The following is a 27,423-nucleotide window of genomic DNA, read 5'->3' on the forward strand; positions in this document are numbered from 1 at the left end:
ATTCTAAAGAATGGATTCTTGGGGTACCTGGGTGGCTCAGTCGGTTAAGCATCTGACTCTTGCTTTCAGCTCAGGTCATGATCTCACAGTTCTTGAGTTCACGAATTCTGTGCTGAACTTGAATTCGGGCTCTGTGCTGGACCCTGCTTGGGATTCTCTCTCTCTCTCCCTCTCACTCTCTCTCTCTCTCTCTCTCTCCCCTCCTCCCCTTCCTCTGCTCCTGCTCTTGTGCACTCTCTCTCTCAAAATAAATAAATAGACTTAAAAAGCGGGGAGGGGGCAGAGGCGCCTGGGTGGCTCAGTTAAATGTCCGACTTCAGCTCAGGTCATGATCTCATAGTTCACTTCAGGCTCTGTGCTGACAGCTCAGTGCCTGGAGCCTGCTTCGGGTTCTGTGTCTCCCTCTCTCTCTGCCCCTCCCTCGCTCACACTATGTCTCTCTCTCTCTCTCTCAAAAACAAATAAACATTTAAAAAAATTTTTAAAAAAGAATGGTTTCTTAATCACTACACCATATACCTTTTGTCTTCACTCTTTTGATCAATCAAAATTACTGCATGCCTACTATGTGCCTTGTGGTATTCTAGTACTGTGAATAAAGAAATAATGTGTCTCACTCATATGATGCAGGTATATCATTCCTGTCTTCAAAAGACTCAGAGTCTTGTGAGGGAGAGAAACACAGAAACACTTACAACAATTGTAGTAAGTATAATGATTGGTCTGTGCAGAGTATTATGGCAGCAAAAGGCTGGAATACCCAATACAGACTTGGAGAAAGGAGATGTCAAGGAAGATTTCCTATAGGAGGCAGACCTAAAATGAGTCCTATATATAAACTAAGTTAACTGGTGAAAGGGTCATTCTAATTAGGGGAGAAGGAAGTGGATAGAGAAATGGAGAAGATTCAAGTCAAAGGGAACAGCAAGGGTAATGCATTAAGAAACAGCATAGTGCACATGAAAAGGAGTTCAGTATTGCTGCAATCTAAAGCATGAAGCAGAAAAGAGGCTAGAGACACAGGCAGGTCCAGAATAAGCAGAGCCCTGGGTGACTGGTGAGTTCAAACTTTAGAACTTCCACTGGATTTTGCAATTCAGTAAACAATAAATATTTGCTAAATGAATGAGAAAAAAGATCAAATGAATGAACAGACAGATCTTTAAAGATTATGAAGCAGGGCTTTGTCACAGATTTGTTTTCAAGGACTGGAGGTGGGGAAATCCGTCAGAAGGCCATCATATTTCAGGTGAAAGATAATGGTACCTAAAGTAGTACAATAATAGGGATGAAGAAGAGAGCACAGATTTGAGAAATACTTAGGGAATAAAATCCTCAGGACTTAGGGATGGATGTGATAAGAGCAAGTTCAGGGAAGACACTGAGTTCAGTTTCAGGCCTGTGAATTTGAACTGTCTGTGGAACTGGTAGGCAGAGCTGTCCAGCAGTGCGGTGAGAAGTGAGCAGTGTGGTAAGAAGTGAGAGGGAAGGTTAGAAAAGAGGTTTAAGCTGACAACTTTGATTTGGGAGCATGTAGAAGGCAGTTAAAACCAACCTAGTTGATGTGCTCACTCAAACAGTGTGTACAGAATGAAAAGAGAAGTGGGCCAAAGTCACAAGCCTTGGAAGCACCTAAAATTTTAGGGAAGTAAAAAGACTAGCCCACAGGAGAAATGGCTGGTGAGAGAAGCATATGGAGAAATAGCTAGAATGAAAGCTCCTAATGGGGAGGCACTTTGTCTTCCTCATCTCTGCATCATAATAAATATCTGTTGAATAAGTCAGGTCATAATCTCACAGTGAGTTCGAGCCCTGCGTCCAGTTCTGTGCTGGACAGCTCAAAGCCTGGAGCTTGCTTCGGATTCTGTGTCTCCCTCTCTCTCCCCGCCCCTCCTCTGCTCATGCTCTGTCTCTCTCAAAACTAAAACACATTAAAAAAAAAAAAAAAAAAAGGCAACAAAGGGATCCAGTAGTGACTGAAAAATATCTATCTGATTTGATAATCACTGTGACCTTAAGGTTAAAATTTCAGGAGAATGATAGGTCTGAAAGCTAGACTGGAGAAAGGAGTGAAAGGTAAGAAAATGGAGGCAGAATTTAGAACACTCTTTAAAAAAGAAGGGGAATAGACTTACTGGATGAGAGCTAAAGGAAGACGGATCACAAAGAACTTTTCCTTCTTTCTAGTTTTGGAGGGTAGAAGCCAGGTGACCAGGGATCTCAGAAACCTATGTTCACATATGACTAGGACATAGTCAGGGGCAGAAAAGACAAATAAAAACAAGGTCTCATAGATGAAAACATAAACAAAAGGTGAGAAGCAAAGATAATGGGATTCACTTTGATCAGAAGAGACAGCTTATCCTCTGAGAGTAAAAGAAAGGTAAGAATGGGTGTTAAATGAGATGACTTTTCAAGAAGGGAAAGCAGGGGCAGAAATTTGAGGGAAAGCATATCCGATGACCTCAATTTTCTCCATAAAATAGCAGACAACAGAGTGAGGTGTTCGGGAGCTTAATGAACAGTTAAAAAAAAAATCAATATAACATAGTGGAGAACATCCAGCCTCTTATGTGCAACTGCCTGAGTTGCAGCATCTAGTCACTGTGTGACTTGACGCCAATTATTTAACCTAAGCCTTTATTTCTCCAGCTGTAAAACATTAAGACTTGCTGTACAACAGAGAGGTAGCATGAAGACTGAACGAGGAAGTACGTAAAGCTCAGTGTCTGGTCAAAAGCATTCAACACTCCTGTCACTGGTGAACACTGAAGACAGGATAAAAGCAGAGGCTAAGGACGTATACAAAGATCGGCCGACAGCAGTGACTGTGCAACTAAGGTGGAAGGGCACAAATGCGTATTGTCTCTCCGTAAAGTACAGTCCTGTCTCAAGTATTCTAACGATTCCCAATGTAAGTTAGATTCTCTAAAGGCTCTAAACCTGGACCACATTGATTCCATGTAGAAATTATACCCCTGCTTTGTTGAACCACTACCACTGTCCCTCCTATTGGACCTGTTGAGGACGCTGTGAAGGCCCCTCAAGTTCCTTTCACGGAGAGTTTCGGGAGAAAACCATGTCCTTCCTAACAAGCCGAGCCGCCTCCTTGGGCTAGACAGTACCCACCCTCTAATCTTTTCTCTGCTTGTGTAGTGACCAAGCCAGTACAGATGTCCGGGGTACAGGTTGGTGGGGCGACGACCAACGACGGGGTCGCCGAAAAACGGCCCAAGGGAGTTTGAGCAAAGTGAGAAGCCTAGAGCCCGAGGATGTAGCAAAGCCTGCCGGGAAAGAAGCCATAAAAGCGTTATTCAAAGAACATCATTCAAGGGTAGTAATGGCCCCGACCCAGGGCCCACACCCACGAATTTCAACCGGGTCAGTAGAGGAGGTAGGCCGACGACCGCCTTACCTCGAAACAGCGGACACAGACAACCTCACGTTTCTCTTCCGGGACGCGCCACTTCCGGCGCCGTGGGATGACGTCACGAGACAAGCCTAAGAGCAACGAGTGACGCCACCAGTGCCTGTACAAAGATTGGCTGAAAGGGTCTTGCCCAAAACGCAGATCCGGAAGCGTCCGCTCCGATCGGCCCCTCTGGGACCGAGGCCATAGTGCGGTTCCTAGCAATAATCCCTCTGCGGACGACCACCGCCAGCCTCTCTCCATCCGGGAATCTCTTCCCTGTCACCATCTCTCAGTCTCTGAGTCCGGGGAGACTTTAAGCAACTATTCCCTCTGTGGCCGTTTCTAGCCAGCTGATGCAGTATCTTGACACTCCCTTCGTTAGCAGAAGCTCACTACCCTTAAGGCCATCTTTCCTGCTGTAGACAGTACCTGCTGTGACATTGTTTTTCTGCCCCCTTTCAAAACTGCAACCGGCTTTCTCCCTTTTCTGGAGAGAAAGGGCTGGAGGAACTAGCGGTGCGGAAACCTGATTGTTTTAACGCTGGCTTCACTAAATGAACTAGCTGACAGCCAATTAGAGAGGAGACAAGAAGCAGGATGCTGGGATGAGATGGGTTTACTGATTTTGATAGCAATTCCAGGATGTTCCCTAAGAGTCATGTATTGCAATTATTCGAAGTCATTTGGGCAGATGGAAAAATTCCTATCTTATGAGTGAAGGCATAGTTTATAATTTTTCTCAACCTCAATAAAAACCGAGGCTTAAGGAGTCACATTTCTTGATCAAGATTGTTTCCTTCCATAGAAAAGCAGAGTCAATAGTATGATAAAGATACCAAAACTATCAAAACAGGATGGGAGAGTCTTCCAGGAAACACAGAAAAGAGACTTCCTCTTTTTTAGCAGAGAAGATGCAGGTTTATATTAAGGTCACACCAGGAAGTGGGCGAGCACAAGAAGCATCTTGGCCACACAGCCCCCATGGTGGTGGAATGTGATTCACACTGCTCCAGGTAAAATGAGGTGGCTCTTGTCACCCGACCAGTTCCCTCAGAATTAAGCTTCTCTTAGCTTCAGCTTCTACCTGACCTGCCTTAGTGTGTCTTGCATTCAAAATGGGATTGGATTATTCTAATTGGATTATATACCATATATTGTGCAAAACTGGGCAGTTTCCATGCCCAGTATATTAGGTCTAGCCCTTCATCTATAGCATATTACTGGCCAGAGAAGCAGGGTCACATGGCACAAGGACATGGCAAACACAACTTTCACAGACCCCAGAACCAAAGATGTATCACAAACTGATACATAGAAATTAACAGAGAGTTGTAGTCTGTGGCACTATCTATCTAATGTAGTGGTCATCAAAGTGTAATCCTTGGATCAGTAGCAGTAGCCTCACAACACCAGGGAACTTGTTAGAAATGCAAATTCTCAGGCTTTCACCCCAGGCTTACTGATTCAGAAACTTTAGGGGTGTGGCCCAGCAATCTGTTTTAACAAGCCCACCAGGTTACCCTGATGCATGATCAAGTTAGAGATTCACTGTCAGAAGGCAAACACTTCAAAGTGCACATCATGATAAATTTTGTGAGCCTGCTTAGGGCTTTGCTTTTTTTTTTTTTTTCTTTTTCAAATTCAAAAAAAAAAAAAATTCTTAATTGTGGCAAAATACACATAACATAAAACTTACCATCTAAGCCATTTTTAAGTATACAGCTCAGTAGTGTTAACTATATTCACATTGTACTAAATGTATCTCCAGAACTTTTTAATCTTGCAAAACCAAAACTACATGTTAAACAACTATTTCCCCTCTTCCAGTCCTTGCCAACCACCAATTTACTTTTGGTTTCCATGAGTGTGACCATTCTAGATACTGCACATAAGTGAAATCATGCGGTATTTGTCTTTCTGTGACACTTATTTCACTTAGCATAATGTCCTCAAATTTCATTACTTGTAATGTGTCAAAATTTCCATTTTAAGGCTAAATAACACTCTGTTACATGTATACACCACACTTTGTTTACAATCTATTTGTCTATCATTGGGTGTTTGGATTGTTCCCATCTTATGGCCATTATGAATAATGTTGCTATGAACATGATTGTATAAATATTTCCCCAAGATCCTCCCTTCATTTCTTTTGGATATACACCCTAAAGTGGGATTGCTGTGTTGTAAGATAATTCTGTTTTTGATTTGAGGAACAAAATACTGTTTTCCACAACAGTTGCATCATTTTACATTAGACACAGGGTTCCAAATTCTCTACATCCTTTACAACACTTGTTATTTTCTGGTTTGTTTTGTTTTTTTAATAGCAGTCATCCTAATGGGTGGGAGGAGCTATCTCATTGTGGCTTTGATTTGTATTTCTCTAATGATTAATAACGTTGAGCACCTTTTTGGTTTGTTGGTCATTTATGTATCTTCTTTGGAGAAATGTCTATTCAAGTCAATTTGCCCATTTTTTTCTTCTTTTTTGGGCCCCCATTTTTAAATCAAGTTATTTTGTTGTTGTTGCATGGTAGGAGTTCTTTTTATAGTCTAGATATTAATCCATTGTCAGATATATTATTTGCAGATATTTTCCCCATTTCATAGACTGCCTTTTCACTCCATTGATTATGTCCTTTGATGCACGGAAATATTGTATTTTGATGTTGTCCAAGTTATCTATTTTTACTTTTGCTGCCTGTGCTTTTGGTATCATATCCAGAATCATTCAAAGATTTTCCCCTGTTTTATAGTTTTAGGTCGTATATTTGGATCTTTGATCCATTTTGAGATCACTTTTTACATGGTGTAAGGTAAGGCTCCAACTTCATCCTTTTGCATGTGGATAACCAGTTTTCCTAACACCATCTGTTGAAAAAACTGTCTTTTCCCCGTTGCACGGTCTTGAAACCTTTACTGAAAATCATTTGACCATATATGTAAGAGTTTACTTCTGGCTTCTCTATGCTATTCCATTATGCTATATGTCTGTCTTTATACCAGTACCACCTGTTTTGATTACTGTGGCTTCATAATAACTTCTGAAATCAGGAGTGTGAGACTTCCAACTTTGTTCTTCATCAAGATCATTTTGGCTATTCTGCTCAAGGGTTTTAATTATTTTTTAATTCCAACAGTTAGAAATTGAAAGATCTTGGGGCGCCTGGGTGGCTCAGTCGGTTAAGTGGCCGACTTCAGCTCAGGTCATGATCTCGCGGTCCGTGAGTTCGGGCCCCGTGTCGGGCTCTGTGCTGACAGCTCAGAACCTGGAGCCTGTTTCAGATTCTGTGTCTCCCTCTCTCTGACCCTCCCCCGTTCATGCTCTGTCTCTCTCTGTCTCAAAAATAAATAAATGTTAAAAAAAAAAAAAAAAAATTTTTAGAAATTGAAAGATCTTGCATGAAAATCAGGATTCTTGGTCTTTTGGGGAAAAAAAATTTTTTTTAATCCAGCAAATTACAGTAAAAAGTAGCCAGAACTGTTAGTGACCACCATGTGCTCCCCAGTTTGCCACTGTCTCCACCCACACATTTATATAACCTGTCTGGTCCCTGAGGGCCCTTCTTTCTTTGAGAATCCTAGTCTCATGGAAAGGCAGTTGGAGCCAGAGGACCAACCTGGGGAGATTGCAGTGGTCTGCTCCAGAGATCTGCTCAGAAGGAAAAGTACAGAATCCTGGGAGAGGATATAGCTAGGAAACTTCATTCTGTTTTAGGGGTTTTTTTTTGGGAGGGGGGGTAGTGTAGGAGGAGATTGGGAGGGGTGTCAGAAAAGACCAATCTGAGGAAAGGAAAATAAACCAAGCTCAGAAAGATGAAAAGAAAACAGACAAGTAAAGACCTGATAGAAGGATATTCCAAGTCTATGATCTAGACTGAAAAAAAGAGCAATATACAAAAGCCCTATAGCAGTCCTTAAGCACATTCTTTCAGACATGACAGAAGTCCAGTGGAGCTGAAGAGTAGACAGTGAAAGGAAATGGTGAGATCTGAGCCAGGGTCAGATAGTAAACCATTTAGGAACTGTATGTGGATTCGTCCTATATTCAATGAAAAACCCCTGAAGAGTTGGCCTGGGGAATAATATTATTTGATTTTTGTTTTATTGGATGTTGTGGCTGCTGTGAGGAAGAATGGATGGGGTGGGGGTAGGGCAAGAACAGAAGGCTGACAGCAGTTAGGAATATAGTGATGTAGTGCAAAGGATGTTCACAGCCTGGACATGAGGAAAAAGGTATACTGATTCAAGAGATATTTTGGAGGCAGCATCATCTGGACAAGACATTTTCTTCTCTGGGGGCAGGCCTAGGTCAGATGCCAAATAAGAAGACACTTAGTGGGGGATAGGAACAAAACCTAGTGAGCTACAGAAACTTAGCTGCATGTTTCATATATCCAAAAACTTCTCACTGCAAGCATCCACAACTCTGCCTGCAGGATTCCTCTAGCCCCAAGAGCCTTTCCTAACTGCAGATAGGCCAGAAATGAGGGGATCTATGCCCCTGCGAGCACTTGTGAATAATGTAAGGAAGTGGGTGGGTAAACTTGTTTCCTCACCTCAGGATGAAACAACTTTGAAGTATGTACAGCACTGTCTCCCAGAGGCTCTCCAGCAAGACTAAACCCCAGATGCCCTGAGGCGCAGCCTGCACACTGGCTTACTTCCCACCCCAGCCTTGCTTCTCCACTCCCCTACTGGTACTTCTTGGGATCAAATCCTAAATGACATACTCAAATCCTTGCCTTAATGCCTGTTTCTCGGGGAATCCAACCTAACAAACTCCTCCTATTTTCTAAGATAACATTTTATTTCCCTTTTTATTTAAAAAAAAAATGTTTAATGTTTATTATTTATTTTTGAGAAAGAAACAAGAGCGTGAGCGGGGGAGGGTTAGAGAGAGAGACACAGAACCTGAAGCAGGCTTTAGGCTCTGAGCTAACAGCACAGAACCCATGAACCATGAGATCATGACCTGACCCAAAGTCAGATGCTTAACCAACTGAGCCACCCAGGCACCCCTTATTTCCTTTTTTAGATAAGCTAGTAATTCCCACTGGTTCCCAACTTTTTTTTTTTTTAACGTTTATTTAGTTTTGAGACAGAGAGAGACAGAGCATGAAAGGGGGAGGGTCAGAGAGAGGGAGATACAGAATCCGAAACAGGCTCCAGGCTCTGAGCTGTCAGCACAGAGACCGACACGGGGCTCGAACCCACGGACCGCGAGATCATGACCTGAGCCGAAGTCGGCCACTTAACCAACTGAGCCACCCAAGTGCCCCGGTTCCCAACTTTTTAATATCACAGCACAAAGATTAAGTCACATTCACAGAATACACTAGGGTAAACTTATGAGAAACTAGGTAAAAATAAATGACTACATTTTATTTATAATTAACTATGATAAGAAAAATTAAAAATGGAGTACTTGGAAAGGTAGTATTTATTTTGGCTAAATATTCAAATAAAATATTTTTAATGTTTTTTTTAATGTTTATTTTTGAGAGAGAGAGAGAGAGAGAGAGACAGAGCTCTAGTGGGGGAGGGGAGGGGAAGGGGGGGGGGGGGAGACACAGAATCCAAAGCAGGCTCCAGGCTCTGAGCTGTCAGCACAGAGCCCAACACAGGGCTCAAACCCACGAACCATGAGATCATGACCTGAGTTGAAGTCAGACACTTAACTGACTGAGCCACCCAGGAGCCCCAAAAATGTTATTTATTTTTGAGAGAGAGAGACAGAGACAGAGCATGAGCGGGGGAGGGGCAGAGAGAGAGGGAGACACAGAACCCGAAGCAGGCTCCAGGCTCTGAGCTGTCAGCATGGAGCCCGATACAAGGCTTGAACTCACGAACTGCGAGATCATGACCTGAGCTGAAGTTGGACACTTACCCGACTGAGCCATCCAGGCGCCCCTCAAATAAAATATTTTTAAATTTTTCATAAGAAACTTTAGCATGTTTCTGAAAATAGCATTTTTTTTGACATTGGGTTTCATGATGAAATAAAATACATATTTTCTGATTAAAATTTTTAATGATAATTTTTTCAAATTCTTTGTAGTCACACCTATAATTGACACACTAGTAGAGAGGTTCTGTCCCATACATTGCAGTGTAAATGTGCTAATGTATCCATAAACTATACCCTACAATTTAAATTTTTTTTAATGTTTATTTTTGAGAGAGACAGAGACAGGATGCGAGTGGGTTAGGGGCAGAGAGAGAAAGGGAGACACAGAATCTGAAGCGGGCTCCAGGCTCTGAGCTGTCAGCACAGAGCCTGACACAGAGCTTGAACTCACGAGCTGTGAGATCATGACCTGAGCTAAAGTTGGATGCTCAACTGACTGAGCCACCCAGGCACACTTATACCCTACAATTTATTTTAAGATCTTCCACCTACAATTTATGCCTTATTGTTTTCAACTCCTGCTTTTGGGACTAGGTTAACTTCCTACTATGGGTTGATTTCATAGCTTAACTCCCCCAAGGTTCTAAATTTCCGAGAGTTCAGGAAATAGTCACCATAATCCCAAGTAGTGACATTCATACCATTGATGGTTCATGTTGGAACTTTTATTTCAATTCAGCAATTCTTATTTGTATAAATCACAGATGTTGTGCTGGTCTCTCCTTAAATTTCTTACAAGCATACTAAGAAGAAAGTCACAAGAAGTTTTTCTAACTTATCCTGCCTTACCTCCCACCATTTCTTCATTGCCAGCCTTGTACCAGTAATACTGAACTTCTTACCGTTCAACCCCTTTCTCCCCAATACTCTGATATATATAAGCTGTCTCTCCTTTTTTTCCCACCTAAATAAACAAATATTTATTGAGTATCTGCTACAAGCACAGTTTCAGGCATGAGGAATACAGAAATGGACAAAATAAAGTCCCCCCTTCAGTCTAGTGGAGAAAGAGCTGACAATAACACACAAACGTATGTCACAAGGTGATTTAAGTGTTATAAAGGGAAATAATACATATTATACCATGATGATTAAAAGAACCCTACTCAAGGGACCCCTGGTGACTCAGTCAGTTAAGCGTCCAACTTCAGCTCAGGTCATGATCTCAGGGTTCATGGGTTCAAGCCCCACATCAGGCTTTGCACTGACAGCTCAGAGCCTGGAGCCTGCTTCAGATTCTATGTCTTCTTCTGTTTCTAACCCTCCTCCACTATGCTTTCTCTCTCTCTCAAAAATAAATAGGGGTGCCTGGGTGGCTCACTTGGTTAAGCGTCTGACTTCGGCTCAGGTCATGATCTTACTGCTCATTAGTTTGAGCCCTGAGTCAGGCTCTGTGCTGACAGCTCAGAGTTTAGAGCCTGTTGCAGATTCTGTGTCTCCCTCCCGTCTCTGCCCCTTCTTATGTTCTGTCTCTGTCTCTCAAAAATAAATAAATTAAAAAAAAATTTAATAATAAATAATCATTTAAAAAAAAAGAACCCTACTTAAAAGCATTCATACTGATGCCATTTATATTAGGATCTAGAACAGGGAAAACTAATCTAAAATTATAGTAGAAAAAAAATCAGAACAGCTATTGCCTCTCTAAAAGTAGGGACGGGGATTGACTGAAAAAGGCACTTGAGAGAACTTTCTTGGTGATGGTGATATTCTGTATCTTGATAAGGGTTTGGCTTAACCCATATGTACATTTGTTGAAACTCATCAAAACGATACAGTTAAGACTTGTGCATTTCTTTCTATGTAAACTTTACCTTAAAAAACCTTAAACAAATATCTAACTCTAGTTAATGATATGCAAGCTGAAGTGTTGAAAAGCAAAATATACTGATATCTTCAATTTATTGAATTGTATTTAAAAAGCAGATGAATAGAGAGAGATGAAGAGAAATGAGATAGAGCATGCACAGTAAAATACCAATTACAGAATCTAGTGGTGGTTATATGAGATGAGCTAAGCTCTGGCCCAACTGCAATGCCCAAATGTATTCCTTGATGTTGATGCTATTTTCTGGAATGTTCTTTTCTCCCTAACTCACCCTTGCTCCCTCTAATCCATTCACACTGCAGCTATAGAAAACATTTCAAAACACAATCTGACCATGTCACTCCCCTACTTAAATCCTTTCTGTGGCCCTCCGCTGCCCATCCAATTAAGACTAAACTCATTGTTCATTCTTACTTTTACAGAAGGCCAAAACCCATCTACCACTCTCCCCTTGCCTGTCCTCATACCCAAACACAGGGCCTTTCTTTCAGTTTCTTGAACCCATACAGTCAAGGTTCTTGAAAACTACTCTAGCTAACTTAAAGATGATGGGGCTGCCATTGGTACAATTCCCAAACCATGAGTCCTCTACTATCCAGACCCTCAACCTCATAATTACAGATGGTTAACAATAACTCCCAGAACAGAAGGGCCTAAGATCTTAGAATTGTCAAAATCAGCTCTTCCCACTAGTAAAGGGACGTGACTGTAGGAACCCACATGGACACCTGCATCCCACATTCTCCAGTGTCTTACCTCTAGCCGGATGAAATCAGAGAGTTCTAGTTCTCCACTGGCTGGTACACTTGTTTACTCATTCAACAAGTATTTCTGAGCACCTTCTACTTGTCAGGCATTGTTTTAGATATATGGCTACCACCATGAACAAAACGTTCCTGCCTTCAAAGAGCTTACAATCTATTGGAGATGGACAGACCATAAACAAAGAAATATACATGTCATGTGGGGATAAATGCTATAAAGAAAAAGCAGGACAGAAAATTATGAGGATATTCTGTGTATTATGAAAGGGCTTTTTTGAGTACAGACCTAAAAGAAGCCATGTGGATATCTAGATGAGATGGCAAATCATCAAAGGATTTTAATCAGAGGAGTGACCTTTTTTTTGAGCTCCACCACCACCAACCACCCCACAGTGACATATTTTTAAAGGATTATTCTAATTTTTTCATGGCACGAGGATCTTAAAATGAGAGAATGGTTTGCAACTCTGTAGTTTCTTCAACCCCTAATGTCTACATGCATTCGCCACTTAGAGTGCCTTCTCTGTATTAGGCAGGGAGCTAAGTGTTGAAGATGGAGAAGTCAAGTGAGACACAGCTCCTCCCTTTAAGGGACTTTCAGTCTGGTGAGCACAGGGCCAGCATATACCCACCATTCACAGACTTACCTCTGAGCTATTCTACTCTCCTGAGCCTGTTGGTATCCTTCCTTCCTTCCAATCCTTCAGACACTGATCTAGCTGCTCTTATACTTCAGATTGGATGCCCAGTGGCATTTTGCTGACCATGGTTTGGCTCCTCTTGGCAACAGATTTGTATGTCTACGCTTTTACACTATTCAGACAACCTCAGGACACTCCTACCTTGTCATTCTTTTCACCAGCAAAGCTCCATCTCTGCATGTCAAAACAACATAATTTAATGAAATTTAATCTTTCTTTCTATACACATAGAATAACATAACTCTAAATTATATCATTTGTAACAAAAGTTTTTAACCACTCTCCAGATGGCTTTTGATACAGAAGAGACCTCACCTCCCACCTATGTGACTTCTTCCTGATGTCTTAGAGATAGCGAATATGGCAAACTGATTGAAGAGAAAAAAGAACAAAAACATTTTTTGGAAAATGTAGATTTACCCTGTCTGTGGTAATCTATTACTTTATTAGACCCCATTGATTCTCATCTTGCAGAATTTTTTCCCTTATACAGTCCCTCCCCACACTGACTCTGTACTTGGCCAAAGGACTGGCTGTAGCCAGTGGGACGTTAACAAGTCCAAACCTTGATAAGTGCTTGCACATTATGGCCTATCCTCTTGGGGTACTCCTCTTCAGAACCTAGCTGCCATGCTGTGAAAAGCTCAACTTAGCATGCGAAGAGATCATGTGAAGGAAAACTGGGGTCCTAGCCAACAATCCCAGCTGAGCTCCTGGCTAACAGACAGCCTGTGAATAATCCAGCGTGGAAGGCCCCTCCAGCCCTAGTTAACCCTTCCCAGCAGTCACCACACAGAACAAAGATGAGCTATCCCTGCTAAGCCTTGCTCTGATTACAGAATTTTGAGAAAATAAATGACTGTTGTTACATTTTGAGGGCAGTTTGTCCCATGGTATTAGATAACCAGAACACCCTTTTCTTAAAAAAATAAAAACAAAAGGGCACCGTTTCTACTGTATGCTGGAATTCTTAAGACTGAAATGTATGAATTTCAGGTCAAGGTTCAACTTCCTTAATAAGAGAACTGCCTTATATACTTGCGTAGCTGTTAGCTTAATGTCTGTGCCCCCATTCATCTGTAACCTCCACTAGGGAAGGGATTTGTGTGCCATGGTGAACATTGACTCCTTGACCTAGAAAAGACCCTAGCACATAGTAGGCACTTAATGAATAATTTAGTAAATCAATATCACGTTGACTCACTTACCTATATTAGTTCCTATGTTTAAATAAAATAGTAATTCTTTGACCATTATTATTATTAGCCAAACATTTGTTCACTACCTGTAGACACTGTTCTAAGCATTTTATATTACCTCATTATCTGTTTAGTCTTCACAATAACCCTATGAACTAGGTACTCTTATCATCCCCTTTTACAGATGAGGAAACTGAGGCACAGAAAGGATAAATAACTTGCTTGTTGCAGGGCCAGGGTTCTAACCCAGGGAGTCAGTTTCCGGAATCCATATTCTTAGCCACTACATCACCTCCCCCAGTTTCTTGTCCTAAGTCTGGCAGTGCCATTGCTGTAAAAGCAAGAATAAGGTAAGGTTACACACTAGAAGATAAGAGCGTCATTGTGATGAAGATATCACTGTAGTGAGTCTGTAGACAAAAACCTACACATAGAGACTCAGTTCTTCTCTGAAACACTTCACAATGTCAATGACATTAGGAATGAAAGATGGTGACATCCTCCAGGAAGACCCTTATGCCAGGCCCTACCCCCAAGCCTCCAATTCTGCCAGCTAAAATGACCTGGAGTGCCTGGGTGGCTCAGTCAGTTAAGCATCCTACTTAAGCTCAGGTCATGATCTCACAGTTTGTGAGTTCAAGCCCTGCATTGGGCTCTCTGCTGTCAGCATCAGCAAAGGGTCTGCTTCAGATCCTCTCTCTCCCTCTCTCTATGCTCCTCCCCTGGCCTGCCTCTCGCTCTCTCAAAAAGAAACATTTAAAAAATTAATAATAAAATAAAATGACCTGTGAACTCAGCTCAACCCCATTCTCCCTACAGGGCTGTGAAGAGCCCTGAAACAGTGTCTGCTTGTTCAGCACTCTTTTTTTTTTTTAAAGTAAGCTCCACACCCAGAGTAGGGCTTGAACTCTTGATGAGATCAAGAGTCGGATGCTCTACCTACTGAGCCACCCAGGTGTCCCAGCACTGGGTCTCTTTTCATGCCCTACTGAACCTGCAACTGGGTCCTCCTGGTGCTCAGCACAGAAACCAATGACAAAGGTGCACCCTGGCATCATCGCAGGCCCTACCTCTACTCTAAAGGAAAGCCTGGACTTGGGAGTCTGGATTTAAGCCAGTAGCACTCGCAAGGTCACCTGCAAACTGAGTTCCAAGCTTGATGCGTACAGTACTTTCTAAACCCAACACCACCACTAGCACCACCAGCAGGCATACATATACACAGATGCCTCTGGCTTCACTCCTATATTTGGGGAAAACATAAGAAATTTAACATGAAAATACTGAAATGGCAGTTTAACCCAAGAGTAGAAGGATTCTTTCATAACTGTATTGCTAGATAGCTACAAAAGGGGTGCAGAGTTGGGGAGCAGGATGTTAGGTCTTAGAAATTAGAGGGGCCTTTCTAGAGAGAGTCTTCAACCTGGGCCTTCTCCATTTGACATTCACTCAACAAATACTTTTTGACACCTGCTATATGCCAGAAACTGGGGTAGGTGCAGGACATAAAAATGTTGCGGAGCCATGATCACTGAGATAGCCCTCCACCTCAATTTAACCCATTGAATCTCTTTTTGGTGTGTTGCCATACGGCTGTAATAGGCATCCTTGTGAATTGGCCACCCTGTCAGGGATGCTGTCAAGGACACTGCTCCTGATATAACACAATGTTCTCTTTATGAGCATCCCTGGGAGACAGTCCAACCTGATCTCAGTTCAAGGAAAAGTGTTACTTCTCCAGAGTAATGGGTTTGTTCATTATCAATGGACATCATGAACTGTGGGACCAATGAGGCTTGACAGTTTAGAGATAAATTCATGTGCCAGCTGTAGCAAATGTGAAGGTCATTCCTACTCCCATTTTTAGCTTTGTCCCTGACTCTGTTTTGCCTCTACCCGTGTTTTTATTTCTTCATTCTTTGCACTTTTAATTTATGGCATCTTGGTGTGTGGGGGCGTGTGTGTGTGTGTGTGTGTGTGTGTGTGTGATTTTTTGTTTGTTTGGTTTTTTGGCTTCTTCTTGTATCCCTAGAAATGGCTATGAACTCTTCTGGAAGTAGACATCACCATCAATGTTTATAATATACTATACACATTTACATTTATACTATGTTAGAGGTATGTCCACAGCATGATGTGGCAACACAAGAGGGCTTATAAATCTGTCAAGAGCATTACAGAAGACTTTGCATAAGGATCATTACTTGAGTTGAGTCTTTTGTTTGTTCTGTCAAAGATGTTATAGAGTTTATTCACAATGTGACAAGTGTTAAACAAAATTAAGTTGCTGCCAAGTGCAAAATACTGAAAAAAAAATCTTGCAGACTAGATTTTTATGTCATTTCAGAGGTTCATGGGACACCACAGAAATTGTTTACAACAAATTGAGGCTACTTCCACAAGTTTCCTCTCACCAAATTTTTTTCTGACAAAAAGATCATGAGGACAAACAATTCATATCTACATCAGAATTTATGTGCAGACAAGGAAATTCAGATGGAACATCAAAATTAAATTGGAAAATGCTTGATAGCAAAGTGAGATGAAGAATTAAAATATTTACCTACAAGATATATATATATATATATATATATATATATATATATATATATATGTGTGTGTGTGTGTGTGTATACATATATATGTACATACACACATATATATATACAAAATGTTATCAACTAGATTATTCAAATAAAGGAGGACAAACAAAATTTAGGAATTCGAATTATGTAGATCAAGAGTCTCAGTTTGGAAAGGATATTAAGAATCATTTAGGGGCACCTGGGTGGCTCAGTGAGTTGAGTGTCTGACTTTGGCTCAGGTCATGATCTCACAGTTCATGGGTTCAAGCCCCACATCAGGCTCTGTGCTGACAGCTCAGAGCCTGGAACCTGCTTCAGATTCTGTGTCTCCCTCTCTCTCTGCTCCTCTCCTGCTCATGCTCTCTCAAAAACAAATAAATGTTTAAAAAAAAATTTTTAATCATTTAGTTCAGTTGCATACCTGTACAGCAGTATTCTTCCTTAATTCTTCATTCCATCTTGCAGGTAGACCCCAGCCTTGGACTTTCCCTGGATTGTGTGGCTGCCTGTGTGAGAACAGGGTGAGAAAAAGAATAGTTGCTGACACATTGTTTTAAGTGTGCTGGATCAGCAGATTATCTTTAAATACATGCAATTTGAGCTCCTTTTTTTTTTCTTTTCTTAAAAAAGAGGTCTAGCAATATAAAAATTCATATTGACCAACTGCATAGAGAGGACCTCAAAAAAGAAATGTCAGGATCTCATGTTTTCTACAATTTACAAAAAGACAGTAAAAAACATGTTTACATCCTCTCATTCTCCAACAGTATGAAAAATTGCAACCATCTTCCTTCACATTAGAAAAAGAAAAAGAAAAAGAAAAAGTAAGCCAGCTATACTTCATGATGCCTTTCAGTTATCAACCAGGCCTGGCACTTTAAAGGGGATACTATTCTGTCTTTGCATTGGGAAAAATTGTTGACTTTTAACTTAGAGAGACTAAGAGAATGCATTATTCTTTTTGCCCTGCTTCCTTTCTATTAGAATAAAAAAAAAAAACTTAAAACTATCAGAAAACTGCTCACTGCTAAGAGGAAAGGCTACTCTGAACCCAGCAATTAGTCATGCTGACGTTTCCTGGAAGAGGGCAGCCCAGGCCCACAGGAAAGCCACTCTTGTGCTAAGCTAGACACTTCACGAGGGCAGGAACCAACTCTGCTTCTGCACGACTATAGATACTCAGCACCTAGCTTAAAGTCTGGCACAATTCATATTCATTTATTCATTCAATGAACATTTATTGAGTACCTACTCTGTACCAGGCAATGTTCTAGATGCCTGGGATGCATCATAAAACAAAACAAAGATGCCTGCCCAAGTGAAATTTTAGTTCTATTGGGAAAGGGGTATAGAGAGAAGAGACAACAGGTAAATAATGTGCTATGTCATGAGTGCAATGGAAAAAAAAAAAAAAAGTAGAGCAGGCTAAGGAGGATTTGGAGAGCTGAGGAGGAATAGGAGATCACAACTTTGATTAGGGTAGACATTGTAGGTCTCATTGAGGTGACATTTAAACAAAGTCTTGAGGGAGGTAAGGTGCTCAGTAAATGTTGATGAAATAAATGAATTAGAGAAAAATTAAGAGAGCAGAAAAGTGTTAAGGCATGTTCAGGGGATGATGAGGAAGCCACTTTGGGAAAGGTAGGTTACTGGAGATGAATCTGGGAAGGAGGTGGAGCCTGATTTCAAGAAGTGCCCTGGGTACAAAGCTAAAGGGTATGGATTTACGAAATTTAAAGCTTACAAAGATCTTTCACTTATAGTTATATCTCCAGCAAAGTAAATTTCATCTCCATTTTGCCAATAAGGAAACTATGTTCAGATAAGTTTAGTAATTTTCCTGAGATCACATAGCCAATAAGATGCAAAGCCAGAACTTAAACCTGACTTCCAACTTCAGACTGTCCCTACTGCCCTGTAACCTCCCCCCAGAAAATGTACACAAGTAATAGAAAGAAAAGAGAGTTATAAAATATACTACGAAAATATAAAAATGATTACATGTCGGTTATCAAAAACAGAGATATGTAAAAATAAAAATTTAATGTAAGCCTTAATTTAAATTTTTTTTAATTTAAGCTTTTAAAATTATACATTCTATAGAGCAACAGATAGATTGTGGGAGCTCAACAAAAAATCAAAAGACAGTAAACTATGAGCCTATTTTGAATAATGTACTATGGTATTGGCAACAGAAAATATGTGGCTACAAATCTATTTCTACCATAAATGCCTTTCTTTTACTACAAACTTTTGCAAACTTTTACTTTCAGATTGAATATATGTCTCTTATAAACACAGTAATACTTTGTAACTTGTTTTTCATCAATACAAATATTATTTCTCAATTATACAGAAAATACATGAATACTTTCTTTAAACGGTTAAAGTCTTCAGTACTATCAGATTGGAACACTCTAATTCTCCAGCTCTTTTTCTCTGTATATTTGTAGATCCAAGTGTTCCTGACTACTTGTGGATACTAATGTGTTTAAAACTGAACTTACGGGGCACCTGGTTGGCTCAGTTGGTTAAGCATGCTACTCTTGATTTCAGCTTAGGTCATGATCTCATGGTTTGTGGGATCGAGCCCCAAGTTGGGCCCTATACCGACAGCACAGTCTGCTTGGGATTCTCTCTCCCTCTTTCTGCCTCTCTCACTCTCCAAATAAATAAATAAATAAACATTTTTTAAAAAAAAACAATGCACTTACCACTTTCCCCTCAGAGCTAACCAGGTCCTCTGATTTCCAGTGTCAGTAAAAGGCATCACCATCAGAAACCTTACATTCCATATTTTATCTGCCCACTCATCTATCATATCTGATCATCAACCCAGTCCTGTAAGTTTATCTCTGTAATATCTTGTGTTACCACCCTCTCTTCTCCATTCTCACTTCCACTTTTTTCATACTGACTCTCTTTACCTACTAGTTCTACTACTACAGGGCTAGGTTCATGGGTGTGTGTCCTATGGAGTCACACAGGGTCTCACACTTAGAAGGGCCCCATGTTTGATTTAATGCTCTGCTGTCACTGTCTTGAATTTATTAATAATTTTTTTAATAAGGAAGGGCCCTGCATTTTCATTTTGCACTGAGCCTCACAAATTATGTAGCCAGTCTTATACTATTGTAATAGTATCCTAACTGGTACCCATTTTCCCATTAAGGCCCTGATACAACCCACTCTCCACAACTTTGCAGGGAATTAAAAAGAAGATTTTCCATTGGAATTAGATCAAGCAATACATGGCACAGAAGTCTGCCAAATTTGAGGCGGAGAGGTTTGAAGTATAACTTTAAATTGAAAAGATGAATTATTGAAGAATTAAGTTTCCATGTAACCAAAGAACTAACCGCATAATCTATGGACACTTTTGTATTACAAGTACTTAGGGAAAATGGCCAACGTAAACACAACCCTCTATGAAGCCAGAGCGGTATGGGGAAAGAACACAGGCTTTGCATTTAGAGAGACTGAGTTCAAATTCCAAACTTGACCACTTACTGTCTGACTTTGGGTAAGTTACTCAAATTTTCAAATTTTTACTTTCCTATTGATAAAATAGAGAACACTATCTGGCAGGACTTTTGTGAGACTCACAAAATAATAGAGACCCAGTTCAGTTCAACAAACACTTACTGAATGCCTACTTTATGCCAGACCATGTTTTTACACCAATGGCATCAAGATAAATAAGACTTCCTTCTAAAGGGTACATTATGGAAAGGGGGAGAGGACTGAGGCAAGGAATAAGTTTATAATGGAAAAACCTACCAAGTGCTACCTCACCAGGTGGGATCAGGCAAACATTGATAGTGATAGATCATGTTCATAGTATAGGCTTTGATATGATACGATGAAACTAAGCACTTTAACTCTGTGGTGTTACTCTCCCAAAGTTGTTGTAGAACCAAACTAAAATGGAGTCACTTATGTCAGGGGCAAAATGGAGATGGTTAATGCGGGCATATAAAGGAAACTTAACCCAATCTTACAGGAATTTCCAGTTCTCCTCAGAAATCAGAAAGCACACCAGCCAATCCCCAAATGCCAAGTTTGTTCATGCCATCTCTGGACTTCCTCATTCCCCTGACTCAGCTACCCTGACCCAAATAAGAAAAGACTGCTAAGAAACCAATCATCTGAAAAAACCAAACAACTTCCACATTTACCCCACGAAAAATCACTTAGACTGTGGCAACTTGAAACTCATTCCTCCAGTTGCCCTGAGTTCCCCAGCTTGTAGGTAGAAAGCCTTGCAATAAACTCATCTTTCTGGTTTATTTTCTCAGTGTGCAGAGTTTGAGTTTTGACACTATAAATCCAATCTCACCATGAGAAAAACATTAGACAAACCCAAATTGAAAGGCCTTCCACAAAATACCTAGTGAGTGCTCCTTAAAACTGCTAAGGTTGGGGAGCCTGGGTGGCTCAGTTGGTTGACAGCCAACCTCAGCTCAGGTCATGACCTCACAGTTCGTGAGTTAGAGCCTCACATCGGGCTCTATGCTGACAGCTCAGGGCCTGAAGCCTGCTTTGGATTCTGTGTCTCCCTCTCTCTCTGCCCCTCCCCCACTCATGCTCTGTCTCTCTTTCTCTCTCTCTCTCTCTGAAAAATAAACATTAAAAATAAACTGTCAAGGTCATTAAAAATAAGAAAAATAAATTTTAAAAATCTGAGAACTGGGGCACCTGGATAGCTCAATTGGTTAGACGTCCGACTTCGGCTCAGGTCATGATCTCTCGGTTTGTGGGTTGGAGCCCTGCGTCAGGCTCTGTGCTGACAGCTTGGAGCCTGGAGCCTGTTCCGGATTCTGTCTCCCTTTCTCTCTGTCCCTCCCCTGCTCACACTCTGTATCTGTCTCTCTCAAAAATAAACATTAAAAAAAAAATCTGAGAAAGTAACAATTAAGAGGGATTTAAGGAGAGGCACCTGGGTGGCTCAGTCAGTTAAGGGTCTGACTTCAGCTCAGGTCATGATCTCAACGATTTGTGAGTTCAAGTTCCCCGTCGGTCTCTGTGCTGACAGCTTGGAGCCTAGAGCCTGCTTTGATTCTCTGTCTCCCTCTCTCTCTGCCGCTCCCCTACTTGTGCTCTCTCTCTCTCTCAAAAATAAATACTAAAAAACAAAAACAGTGACCTAAGGAGACATGATGACTAAAAGCAATGTGGTATCCTGGATGGGGTCCTGGAACAGGAAAGGGACATTTAGTAACAACTAAGGAAATTCAAAAAACAAACAAACAAATAATGAGCTTTAGTTACTAATAACGTATCAGTATTGGTTATTAGTTGTGACTACCATTTTAACATGTTGACAATAGGGAAAACTGCATGCCAGGTATAAAGGAATTCTCTGTACTATCCCTGCAACTTTTCTGAAAATCCTCAACTATTTTAAAATAAAAAGTGTATTTAAAAAATAACACATGGGGGTGGGGGTAGGGAGCACCTGGGTGGTTCAGTCAGTTCACGCATGGGTTTGAGTCCACATCAGGCTCTGTGCTGACAGCTCAGAGCCTGGAGCCTGCTTCAGATTCTGTGTCTCCCTCTCTCTCTGCCCCTCCCTGTTCGCACTCATCTCTCTCTCTCTCAAAAATAAATAAACATTAAAAAAATTTTCTTAACACCTGGGGGGGGAGGTGAGGGGTTAGAAAGAAGAAGAGTTCATAAAGAAAACTAAAACTAAACCATGTATAGTCACAGAGGTAAGAGGAGAACAAGAACAAATTGGTGATCCTCAAAAAAAAAAAAAAAAAAATGTTTCCAGCCCCACTAGGCCCCACAGTCAATTAAAAACTAAATGTTTCTGGGCACCTGGGTGGCTCGGTTGGTTGAGTGTCCGACTTCGGCTCAGGTCATGATCTGGTGGTTAGTGACTTTCAGCCCCGTATCAGGCGCACTGCTGTCAGCCTGTCAGCACAGAGACTGCTTCAGACCGTCTGTCCCCCTCTCTCTGCCCCTCCCTGCTGGCACTCTCCCCAAAAATAAACAAAAACAAAAACTAAATGTTTCATGAAATTTTTTTTAAAGACAGTTTTTTTAACGTTTATTTTTGAGAGAGAGAGCTTGCACACAAGCACACATGTGTGCAGGGGTGGGGCTGGAAGGAAGAGCAGAGAGAGGGAGAGAATCCCAAGCAGGTTCCACACCATCAACTCAATTCAGGGCTTGAACCCATGAACCTCGAGATTCATGAGCTGAACAGATATCAAGAGTGAGATGCTTAACTGACAGAGCCACCCAGGGACCCCATCAAGAAATTTAACTCTTGATTTCAGCTCAGGTCATGATCTCACAATTCTTTGTAAGATCTAGCCCTGTGTTGAGCTCCATGCAGATTTGCTCTCTCTCTGTCTCCCTCTTCCCCTCTCCCGCTCACACACACTCACTCTCTCTCTCTCTCCAAAAAAAAAAAAAAAAAAAAAATTAATTTATACAAGCATAAGAAACAGCATTTTAGCTGAGATTTACTTTCTATTTTATGTTTTCCAATAAAAATTTTCTTTTTTTAATCTAAAGAAAAAAGTACAGCAAGGGCACCTGCGTGGCTGAATCATTAAGCATCCAACGCTTGATTTTGGCTCAGGTCATGATCACACAGTGCACTGGCAGCATGGCGCCTGTTTGGGACTCTCTCTCTCTCTCTCTCTCTCTCTCTCTCTCTCTGCCCCTTCCCCGCTCTTGCTCTCTCCCTCTCTTAAAATAAATAAATAAACATTAAAAAAAAAAAGAGTATAGCAGTAATTCTACACATCCAAAATTGGACTCATCTTCACCCTCCCCAATTCTGACCCACCACAGCCTTCTCCTCCTCTTTCTGGGCTCCCCATCACAGGAAGGGCACCCCCAACCATCCTGTTGCTCAGGCCAGAAAGTTGGAAGTCAGTCATGATTCCTTCTCCCTCATCTCTGCTTCTAGTTACCATGACCTGCAGATTCCACCTCTATGTTTCTGTTTCTAGTTCTCTCTCTCTCCATTTCTATCACTTAGGCCTCAACACTTCTCATCTTCTCTCTCACCATAAAAGTTTTCTAAGAATCCTTCTTTCACATTAGCACCCAAATGATTGTTCTAAAATGTAAATATGATCAAGTCATCTATAAAAATGGGGTTGCTGTAAGGATTAAAATATGACAACATTTGTGGAAAGTTTAGCACAGTGCCTGACAGGCACTCAGATAGATAAAAGTCAGATCTTAGAGGTTATATCACCATCCTCCCTAGGATCCTCCAGTATTTTTTCAAGATGAATTTCAAACTACTAGCATAGTGCTCAAGCCCTAATGACTTGGCTTCTGCCATGCCTCTAGCTATCGCCAGCTACCTCCTTGGATACCTGTATCCTGGTCACATGGTTATGGAAAGTTATGAAGCATCCCACTGAAATAAATCATAATGGTAAAACAAGAGACCATTCATGATAACAACAAAAAGACAATGTTTAGTAACAACTTCAAGAAGAAATGATCAAGGGGTGCCTGGGTGGCTCAAGTGGTTAAGTGTCTGACTCTTGATTTTGGCTCAGGTCATGATCTCACGGTTTGTAAGATCAAGCCCCACATCAACCTCTGCACCAAAAGTGGAGAGACTACTTGGGATTGTCTCTGCCCCTCCCCCAACTTGTGCCTGCAAAAATAAACATTAAGGAAAAAAAAAAACACAGAAAAACTAGCTCACCATTTGAAGAAAAATAAAATTCAGTTACTTACAAATAAGTAATCCCCAGAGTTTACACCAAAATCAATTCCAGATAAAATGAAGACTTAAGTGTAAAAACCGGAACCATGAAAGAACTAGAAGAAAACCTGGGAGAATACATTTATAATGTTGGATTGGTGAAAGCTTCCTAAACATAACAAATGAAGGAGTGGGGAGAGGGAGGGAGAAAGAAAAGAAAAGAAAGGCAAAAACCAAAAGAAGAAAAGCGTACTTACTTATTACAATTTTAAACCTGCATTTACGTTGACCCACCAATTTCCATTCTAGATGTCCATCTCACAGCAATACTGGCATGAGTGTCCAAAGCTGTATTTGAGAATTTCTCAGCAGCACTGTTTATAAAACACTGGAAATTGCCAAAATGTTTATCAGTAGGGGAATAGTTAAATTATAGTGCCTGCATACTATATACTAAGAAGTCATGGAAAATAACAAGGGGCGCCTGGGTGGCTCAGTCAGTTAAGCGTCCAACTTCGGCCCAGGTCACGATCTCATGATTCGTGAGTTCAAGCCCCGCATCGGGCTGTGTGCTGATAGCTCGGAGCCTGAAGCCTGCTTCGGATTCTGTGTCTCCCTCTCTCGCTGCCCCTCCCCTGTTCATGCTTGCACTCTGTCTCTGTCAAAAATAAATAAACTTTAAAAAAAAATAAACAAATAAAATAAAATAAAAATAACAAGGTAAGGGACTCCTGGGTGGCTCAGTCAGTTAAGCGTCTGACACCATTACTGCTCAGGTCATGGTCTGATGGCTGTGAGATGGAGCCCTGCATTGGGCTCCTCACTCAGCATGGAGCCTGCTTAAGACTGTCTCCCTCCTTCTCCTTCTGTCCCTCCCCCCGATTGCATGCAAATGTGTGCACACATGTTCTCTCAAAAAACATTTTTAAAAATTATTTATTCTGACACGATGACAATAAATTAAGTGAAAAGTACAAGTTGCAAATAGCATGTATGATATACCATATCTTTACCAAAAAAACTCACATACTAACTTACTGCTAATCTTTTCATATTATTTTATGTAAATAAGAATGCTTAAAAGTGCTGAGTTCTTTTACTGAAAAGCTAGATTTTTCATGAAGACATATTTTTATTTTTTTATCAATTTTTTAAAGTTTATTTATTTTGAGAGAGAAAGAGAAACAGAGCACATGAGCAGGGGAGGAGCAGAGAGAGGAGACAGAGAGAACCACAAGCGGACTCTGCACTGTCAGCTCAGAACCCAATGAGGGGCTCAAACTCACAAACCTCGAGATCATGATCTGAACTGAAACCAAGAGTCAAACACTTAACCGAATGAGACACCAGATGCCGCAGGACATATTTTTAGCATCATTAAGTTTCTATGAAGGAAAAATATTAGAACACATGTGACTACAGTTTTAAGGCTACCAAGAATTACCCAACTTTGCTACTGGGGTGACAAATTACTAGTTCAAAGCTTCAGTTGACAGGAGAGAATTTTACACTTTTTAAATTTTTTTAAGTTTATTTATTTATTTTGAGAGACAAAACTCAAGCAGTGGAGGGGCAGAGAGAGAGAAAAAAAAAATAGAAAATCCCAAGCAGGCTCTGCATGGACATGGGGCTCAAACTCACAAAACTATGAGATCATGGCCCGAGCCAAAATCAAGAGTTGGACACTTAACCGACTAAGCCACCCAGGCACCCCTTAAGTTTAATTTTTTAAATAAATACTACAAATAAACATTCCAAAGTTACAAAATGATAGATTGTGAAATATCTCCCTCCCATTCTTCTCTCCCCAAAGGCAACCATATTACAAGTTTTGGGATATCCTTGAGAAATATTCTATACACATACAAGCAAACAAGCACATAGTTTTCCTTTTCTTAAAACCAACTTCTATACCCCTTTTTTTTTTTTAATTTTTTTAAATGTTTTTATTTATTTTTGAAGGAAAGAGAGACAGAGCATGAGGGGGGGAAGAGCAGAACAGGGGCAGAGAGAGAGGGAGACACAGAATCTGAAGCAGGCTCCAGGCTCTGAGCTGTCAGCACAGAGCCTGACGCGGGGCTCAAACTCATGAACTGTGAGATCATGACCTGAGCCAAAGTCAGACGCTCAACCGACTGAGCCACCCAGGGCCCCCTATTTTATTCTTAATAAAGAATTTAGCTCACTTCGCTTGCAGGTTTTAGAAGAATTTTCAATATCACATTTTATAGCCTTACGTTGACTTCCATCTTTCTCAAAGTTGTGGGAATTTCAACTGAATTCTTGAGGCTAAAGGAAACACTAAATACAGTAATATTTAAGAAACACTAGACTTAGTACTATTTATTGGGGAAACTCAAAGTGATTTAACATATATATTATACTTATATGCTTAACCAATGTTAGATTGACAAACGCATAGTTTATGCCATGGTAAAGTCGGAATTTTAGAACGAAAACACCTCAAAACATATGAACAAAATTTATTGTTACTGTTCTCTATTAATTGTTCATATTTTTACACTTGCTGGTCTCTTGATCTGGGATACCCATCTGCATGGTGCAAAGTTCAGCACCTCAATACTCCTTTACTGGCATTTAGAACACAATTCGTCCTTTTTTGTGTGATGAGGTTCTGGAAGGCAGGGAACAGAATTTAAATGATCTTTATATTACCAAACCCTAGTACTCTGCCTGGCAGTATTAGACTTTTAATAAGTGTTGGTTAAAATAAAAAAGTTTATACCAGAGCTGATAAGTCGAGAAGGTAATGACAAGACCTAAAGATTAGGTCTTGTCAGGGGCACCTGGGTGGCTCAGTTAAGCATCTGACATGGGCTCAGGTCATGATCTCATGGTTCGTGGGTTTGTGCCCTGCGTGGGGCTCTGTGCTGACAGCTCAGAGCCTAGAGCCTGCTTCAGATTCGGTGTCTCCCCCCCCCCCGCCCCTCCCCCACTCATGCTCTGGGTCTCTCGCTCAAAGAGAAACATTAAAAAAAAAAAAAAAAAAAAAAAGATTAGGTCTTGTCAGCCAGAGCAAAAGCACAGAGAAGTAAAGCGTTTTTGGAAAACAGCAGATAGTTTGGTGTGACTGGGTGCCCAGTTTAAACAAGAGTTATTAAGTCTGAAAAGGTGCTTATCAGGAGGCCTCCAGAGTCAAGTTCAAAATCCTCAGCTTAGCAAGATACATCAAAAGGGTGTTCCCCCAAATAGCTCTGAAGACTAGCCTCCGGCCACCAGCAACCTTAGCTCTGGCAGTATCCAATTACTTGCAATTTCCAAGAAGCATCACATTCTTTCACCCCTTAGCCTTCCCTTGTGCTTTGTCCTTTG

The 27,423-nt window shown here is 40.9% G+C and overlaps 1 protein-coding gene across 6 annotated transcripts in view; it reads right to left on the minus strand.

Annotated features, from left to right (window-relative positions):
* Positions 1-27,423, minus strand: part of APTX (aprataxin) — a 67,538-nt gene that overhangs the window by 38,740 nt on the left and 1,375 nt on the right. For 5 of the 6 annotated variants that reach the window (XR_009603010.3, XR_014135954.1, XM_060609519.3 and 2 more), the window contains exon 1: positions 3,416-3,537. The exons of the other annotated variant lie outside the window; for it this stretch is intronic. The gene's annotated coding sequence lies outside the window, so the exon portion shown is untranslated. Of the gene's footprint in view, positions 1-3,415; positions 3,538-27,423 lie in introns of those variants that run through there. 6 annotated transcript variants of the gene reach the window in all.

The sequence above is a fragment of the Panthera onca genome, chromosome D4 (genome assembly GCF_046562875.1).
Source record: "Panthera onca isolate mPanOnc1 chromosome D4, mPanOnc1 haplotype 2, whole genome shotgun sequence".
Lineage (NCBI taxonomy): Eukaryota > Metazoa > Chordata > Mammalia > Carnivora > Felidae > Panthera > Panthera onca.